The 7,314-nt window shown below is 44.2% G+C and overlaps 1 long non-coding RNA gene across 4 annotated transcripts; it reads right to left on the bottom strand.

The window, feature by feature from the left end:
- Positions 1-1,169: 1,169 nt before the first annotated feature.
- LOC120659881 lies at positions 1,170-7,314 on the bottom strand. Of its 4 annotated transcripts, none has more exons than XR_005669248.1 (9): positions 6,622-7,314; positions 5,405-5,635; positions 4,952-5,133; positions 4,759-4,846; positions 4,497-4,611; positions 4,326-4,423; positions 3,495-3,801; positions 1,497-1,795; positions 1,170-1,413 (listed from the first exon to the last, which is right to left on the bottom strand). It is a non-coding gene; the product is annotated as an uncharacterized LOC120659881 (long non-coding RNA). The 4 variants fall into 4 exon arrangements; XR_005669247.1 differs by having other exon boundaries at positions 4,959-5,133; positions 6,622-7,312; XR_005669250.1 differs by lacking the exon at positions 4,759-4,846 and having other exon boundaries at positions 4,959-5,133; positions 6,622-7,312.

The following is a 7,314-nucleotide window of genomic DNA, read 5'->3' as shown; positions in this document are numbered from 1 at the left end:
ATCTTAAATAATCCAGGATCTAGCACCTAATACATCATGAGCACAACTAAAACATGAGTAAGGTGTAGATCTAAACCAGAAATGAGTAGAACCGAGGGCGCAGCTGATCCTCTAGACATCTTGGTCGGTGATGTAGGTGAAATAGTCGTTATCGCCGGAGTTGATGAAGTTGTACACGGCGGGTAGCACCACCCTTCTGGCCACCACCGACACCACCTAGGAACGGCGGTGGTGAGCTGGCGGTGACCTTCAGGTGACACCAGCGCCGCCAGATATCGGACAGCAGACAAAGGGGCTTAGGGCTTTCTTTGGTTAGATTTTTCACCTCACAGCAAAAAGTGGTGGGACCCCCTTTTAAAGTGGCGCTGGGTCACCTGGGGTCACAATTACGGGCTGGTTGGCCCCCGATCAGGGCGCTAAACGGGCCTCCTTTTGGAGTTCTTATCCTTCTTTTCCCGTTTTTCTTATTTTCTGTATTTCTGGCATTTTGGACCACCAGCAATTCCAACACATGGATCACATGAACCCGTCGCTGCAAGGAGCAGGCCGGCCCCAGAACATGTTTTCCCAATGCCCCTCACTCCCATGCCTGACTGTTCTGAGGTCTAGGTTTGTGTGTTGGGGAATTCGATCACAATGCAAAAACAGATGATGTAACGACAGTGCAAAACAAGTGAGACTAGTGGATTGCGCGCGCGTTGCGCGCGCCTGGTCTCATTGTATTAATGGGGGTAATTATCATGGTAAAAAAGTTGTTTTTATTCACAGGACGTGCATTATAGAAATTGTTTCAGTTTTTTTTTTCATATTTGACTGTGGCAAGAGGAACAGGAAGATTGGGGTTAAAGATGTCGGAAAATAGGAATCTCGACGTGCGCTCATATTTGCTTTGAATCTCCAACGCACTCTTCTACATTAGCGCGCTTGATTTTTTCGTTGTATGCTTACAGTTTCTTTTTAGTTGCAACAAAGTTTTTTCGTTGGCCGGGCAGTTTGTTTTGAAAGCTAAGGTAGTTGATGGGCCAATTGTGGTTGTTACTGGGACATGGGCCTGCCAGAAGTCTGCAACGCCATTTGGAGAATGATTTAATTTGCACGCGTTACTACATTGTTCGGCAAAAGTTCTGTGCCTGCAAGCCATCGAATAGTAGAAAATTGAAGCCATCGAATAGTAGAAAATTGAAGCCATCTAAAGTAATAAAGGCGGGTAAAAACATTACACACCATAGTTCAGAAAGATTCATATTTGGATAGATAGTACATAAACTACGGAGTTGCAAGGGGTACAGTAGCACACTTGCTGTACATGCTTAAAGGCCTAATATTCTCTAAAGCTAACTGCTTCCAACTGCTACCAAACGTCGCTTAAGAGAATGACATCATCAACACCTAAACCTGGGTTAACCTAATCAGCTGCATAAGGTTCAAGCATGAGAAACATGTTAGAAATTAATCCGGAGAAAGAATAACATATATTTGGTTTCATTTGTTTGGACCTTCATCTGATCTAGGAGTGAGCTATTATAGTAACTGCTTCCTTCGTCTGGGGAGATTCAGTTGGTGCCTGTTATTGTTTCTGGAAGCACTTGCTGACCCAAGAAAACCAGCACTGTAGGCTTAAATCTGCACCACCCTAATTCGACGCCCTTAGCAAACTGAATGGCCAATGGGGTCAATATGTAGACAAGGAACGAAGTTTGGAATCTTAGCTGCACTGTGCCCTTTATGCCTGGCATGAGGATGCTAAACAGCATGATCCAAAATAATGTACCAGATGAAATTGTTACCCAAAGACCTGGTTTGTAAGGAGAAGCCATCATAATGTTTCCAGAGACATATTGTCAGAGCAAGTACTTGTAGGATTGTGATTTGGTGGGAAAAAAATCTAGGCATGCAATTTTAAATAAACATATTTTACTTAATATTATTTTTGAATGAATAGCTACAACAACAACAACAACAACATAGCCTTTTTCCCAAGCAAGTTGGGGTAGGCTAGAGATGAAATCCGAAAGAAATAAGTTCAAGGTTCAGGTACATTGATAGCTAGTCTCCAAGCGCTCCTATCCAAAGCTATCTCTTTAGAGATATTCCAATTCTTAAGGTCTCTCTTAACCGATTCATCCCACATCAGTTTAGGTCTACCTCTACCCCTCTTTACATTATCGACCCGCTCAAGAACCCCATTACGCACCGGCGCCTCAGGAGGCCTTCGTTGGACATGTCCAAACCATCTCAGCCGATGCTGGGTAAGTTTCTCCTCAATTGGTGCCACTCTGACCCTATCCCGAATAACTTCGTTCCGGACTCTATCCCTCCTTGTGTGCCCGCAAAACCACCGCAACATCCGCATCTCTGCTACACTCAGTTGCTGGACATGTCGCCTTTTTGTAGGCCAACATTCAGCACCGTATAGTATCGCCGGACGAATTGTTGTCCTATAGAATTTGCCTTTTAGCTTTTGTGGCACCCTCTTGTCACAAAGGATGCCAGAAGCTTGTCGTCATTTCAACCAGCCAGCTGAAATTCTATGCCTAACATCTTCATCAATGTCGCCATCCTTTTGTAGCACCGATCCTAAATACCGAAAAGTATCCTTCTGGACCACCACTTGTCCATCTAGACTAACGTCTCCCCCCTCATGCCTAATCGCGCTGAAATCGCACATCATGTACTCGGTCTTGGTCCTACTAAGTCTGAACCCTTTCGACTCTAACGTGCGTCTCCACAGCTCTAACTTTCTATTAACCCCTGCCATACTCTCGTCAACTAGCACCACATCATCAGCAAAGAGCATACACCAAGGGATCTCACCTTGTATATCCCTTGTGACCTCATCCATCAAAGCAAATAAATAAAGGCTCAATGCTGACCCCTGGTGTAGGCCTATGTTAATAGGAAAGTCAGTGGTGTTACCATCACATGTCCGGACAAACGTCGTCGCATCCTTGTACATGTCCTTAATGAGGGTAATGTACTTAGTTGGGACTTTGTGCTTCTCCAAGGCCCACCACATAACATTTCTCGGTACTTTGTCATATGCCTTCTCAAGGTCAATGAAGACCATGTGCAAGTCCTTCTTCTGCTCCCTATATCTCTCCATCAATTGTCGTATTAAGAAAATCGCCTCCATGGTTGACCTTCCAGGCATGAACCCAAATTTGAATGAATAGCTAGAGATTAAAAAAAAACTACTCCACACCTTTTGAGTTTCAGAAGGCAAATAAGATTTACAATCAATTTAAAGCAGGGAGATAGAACGAGCACTGAAATCTCCTCTCTTTTACTCAGAAATAGAGAATTGCAGCAACAGATCAATATTTATGGATTCACACTCTAAAGTTGCTTAATCAATGTTGGCTATCTTGTGTTGGTACAGAGGTGGTAGGAGGAAATAATTGCATACTTGTATTCAGTGGCAGACCTCTGGTTCCATGATGGAGGAGATGCTCAAAACATTGTAAATGGAAGGGAAAATGGCGTTGTTTACAAACCTGGAGTGGCATGTAGCACTGGCGGTGGCGGTTGATAGTTTCTTGCTTCGGTGGCTTGTGTTCACACCAACTTGATGGGAAAAGAAGGTAAGGCAGTCAAAATTGGAGGCTGCCAGGTACAGCTGCAGAGTTATAGTTTCTTGCTTCGGTGGCTTGTGTTCACACCAACTTGATGGGAAAAGAAGGTAGGGCAGTCAAAATTGGAGGCTGCCAGGTACAGATGCAGCGTTGTAGGTGCAGGAGGGGCAGGGCACCGTCAAGTCTTTCAAACACAGTAGAATGATAGTCTTTTTTCGTTGCTTTGATTCTGCATATGTTCACATGCAGCTGGCTTAAGAACAAGGAAGTAAAATGGTATAATCCAGTTTAAGGCAACATTCCAAGTTTATTTTAAAGATTTCATCTTATGTACAGCAAACATGGACTACTTGATCAAGTAGTCCAACACAGAAATTAGAAAAGCTTCATAATACCTTAGTGGATATGAAAAGAGAGGAGAAATAATATATAAATCAAATATGCAATTGTAGGAAAGGGAAGAAGCTGTGTTATTTTTAAGAAAATACGTGGTAGCAAACAATGGCAGCACAGTAGCCATCCCTAGTTTACAATCCCTTCCTATTAAAAAACACATCTATCTGTTGCAATAAATATATAAGTTATTGATAAGGAGTTCTATCACCCAGTTATATCAATATTCACACCGGATACCTGCTGAGAGTTGACTCTGTTATACACTAAATTAAATAGCATATAACAAAATAATAATCTGTCACTGCTTCCAAAGTAATGAAAAGATGAGAAGGGGGGTGGGTGACTGATCTACTTTACCATCTGTGATGAGAAGGATAAAGTGCACCAACTTCACCATATTCCATTTGGTTAGTTATATTCCAATAGTCCATATGAAAGAAAAATCTGCTGTGAACCTGCACCAAAATGAAAAATAATGAGTCTGCATTCAGAAACTACTTTTTTTTTAAACTTCGGATAAGAAACTACTGTGTAAGTCTGAGCTGTGGCTTCTCTTTCGTATATGAAATTTGCTTTCGCCAATTAGAGCTTGTGGTAGAACAGCAATCGGCAACATGTAGATGCATTTCTCAAAAGAAAATTTCTGTCATTCAATTTTCACAAATTGGTCAACATTCAGAGCAATTGCTTGGAGCTTAACTGAAAGTACAGTTTCGTAAACAGGCCCCCAAGCAGACATGTAAATTTCAATAGGATTGCTAGAAAGTGGTCTTCATGATATTGCAGTTACCTCAGCAGTCAAGGTCCATGTCATGTCATCTCAAATAGCATTAAATTTGAACCTTGCTTAACACAGGCAACACATGAACAGCAAGAACCTAATTTCAGGAGGAAGTAAATATGCAGTGTTACTAAGATGGCATCTTCCTAGACATAATTTTTCAATAATAATAGCTGCTAATGCAAAATCATTGGGAACCAACCTCTTACCAGGGAAGGATAGAACTTAGAAGTAAAGGAGTTGAATTGGCTTGGCCCTGACATCTTATCAAATATGTGTAATTGCAACTAGGCAGTCAATAGTTGCTCTTGCAAATCTATTAGAGCATCCCAAAGCCGCTTGTATGCATGTAAAGGCACTCTAGACCCCTAAAAAGAAATACCCCTAAAAAAAGGCACTCTAGAAATGAGAGCAGGGAAAAAACTTTGAAAACTGTAAGTAACTTGGGAAGCACATATCCATTATCAGCACTTTCTTATATAAGCAAGGAAGATCAAGAAGTCAAAAGGAAAATAAAAGGGAGCAAACTAACAACTAAATCCTACAGTTGAAATACCAAATCTTGAAATTGACAGCAATAACACACCATAGTACACAGGTGAACTAAACTGTGAAGTTAGACAAAAGGAATATGCAAGAAATGTCCAAGGATTACCTTGCATCATTAAGATTCCTTCTGCAGAAGGCTAACCATGCTGCAGTGAGGAGAGTGTCGTCGCAGCGGAAGGATGGGGAGAAGCCAAGGTCGCCCGTAATTTAAAAGGATACGTTGACCAGGGTCCCCCAGTATAATGCGCAGTTCAGTGACTCTTGATAGGTCTAATTCATCATTTGCTTCAGGATTTGATTCGACAGCCTCCTCGTCTGTGGCAACTTCTGCCTCAATCTTCAAATTACATGGGCAAAATGTCAGACATTTATACCAGGGAATATTAAAAACAAAGCAACAGAACAAAACAGATACATAATGGTTCACTGCACACCAATTAAAAAACAAAATGGTACAGACATGTCAGAATCAGGATATGCAGATATAATGTAAGTTCAGCAGGGTACTTATCCACAAAAAATTTAACTAATACAGCAAAAGTACAATTTATTTATATGCAGATGAGGGCTTGCTTTGTTCGGGAACTCTATTGCAACATGTGGTGACTGGTGAGTTATTCAATAGAAATGGAGAAACTTAGTACTGCTACAAAATAAAACAGGTACTGCCACCTATCCACAAATGAGACAGCATCATCCCTCATAGACACAGAGAGAAACTTTGTTCATCAGTGGAAATACATGGCTACAACAGTTCTGAGCCTTCTGCATATCCAGTTATCGACAAGGGAACATTTAACCGCAAATGCCACAAGAGAACCAAGCTATGCCAAGCTATAGATGCCAAAAGCACAATGGTGCCAACTGCAATAGTCAAAGAATAACTAAGCATCATGTGACAAAAAAAATCCTATACTCAATAGTCCACACAACCGTTCTATGGTATGTGAATCAAAGATCCTAGTTCTCTAAAAGCTATGAGGTATTCTGAAACCATCCAGAAAACAGAAGAAGGAAGTTTTTGAAATTCCGTGAGCAAAGGGATCTACCAATAAGACTGTACGAGCGTCTCACGCTGAATTGTACAGCCTACCCCACTAGGCCACTACTAACAAGAAGCTTATTGGGCACTCCCGGATCCTAGACCATGGTCCAAGACACTTCAAGGTACAGTACACCCCACACTTTAAGCACACATAGCTCAACTGTTAGGACATAAGAGCTAGACCTGATCGATCTTTCATCTTATTGGACCTCAAGAGGGAGTAATTCTACAACGAGCACTAAAGTATCCGCAAAAGGAGAGCTTGCTTGTCCAATCACCTGCGTGTAGAGGCAGGGCGAGGGATACGCCTCCAGGTCGCGCGACGCAGCGTGGAGCGAGATGGCGAGGAAGTCCACGGCGTAGCCCTTGCCCTTCTCCGCCTCGCTGAGCCAAATCAACCTCCTAGTTGAGGTGAGCAAGCCAACGGTTAGCGAAACATCAACCGTCGGAAAAAGTGCTGGAGATGTACTCGTGCAAGCCGAGCTTCACTTCCTTGTGGTGACGAACAAGGTCCCCGGCAGCTCCGGCGAGCGGCGGCAGAGGGCGACGGACGCGGCGCGGTCCAGCCGGACCAGCTCCTCGCCGGAGGCGGCGTCGAGGCGGGGCGCTCCGTCGCCGGCAATGTAGGAGAAGCGCTGGAGTCCTGGAGCCATGGGAGCGCGGCGGCGGGGCGGCCGAGGTGCTAGGGTTTCGGGCGTCGAAGGCTTCGGGGCGTGCGAGATTTGGGGATTCTTTCGGAAGGGTTTAGCGGTGGTGGAGGACCGTGCCGCGCCGTGCGTACGGGGGCGCGCTGCGTGTTGGGAAGGAGGAGGGGAAAAAGAGGAGGACGGCCCGCATGGCGCCGGCGCCGAGCTCGGTTGCTGCGTCGGCGGCGGGGAGGAGGAAGGAGGAGGAGCCGGGGATGGGGATGGCAGGGAGGAGGAGAGGTGGGTCGGCGGCGGGGAGGAGAGCAGGGAGCACGAGACGGCGGT

Source organism: Panicum virgatum, chromosome 2N (assembly GCF_016808335.1).
Source record: "Panicum virgatum strain AP13 chromosome 2N, P.virgatum_v5, whole genome shotgun sequence".
Taxonomy (NCBI): domain Eukaryota; kingdom Viridiplantae; phylum Streptophyta; class Magnoliopsida; order Poales; family Poaceae; genus Panicum; species Panicum virgatum.
Note: the sequence above shows the minus strand (reverse complement) of the source record. Positions and strands in the feature narration are given on the sequence as shown.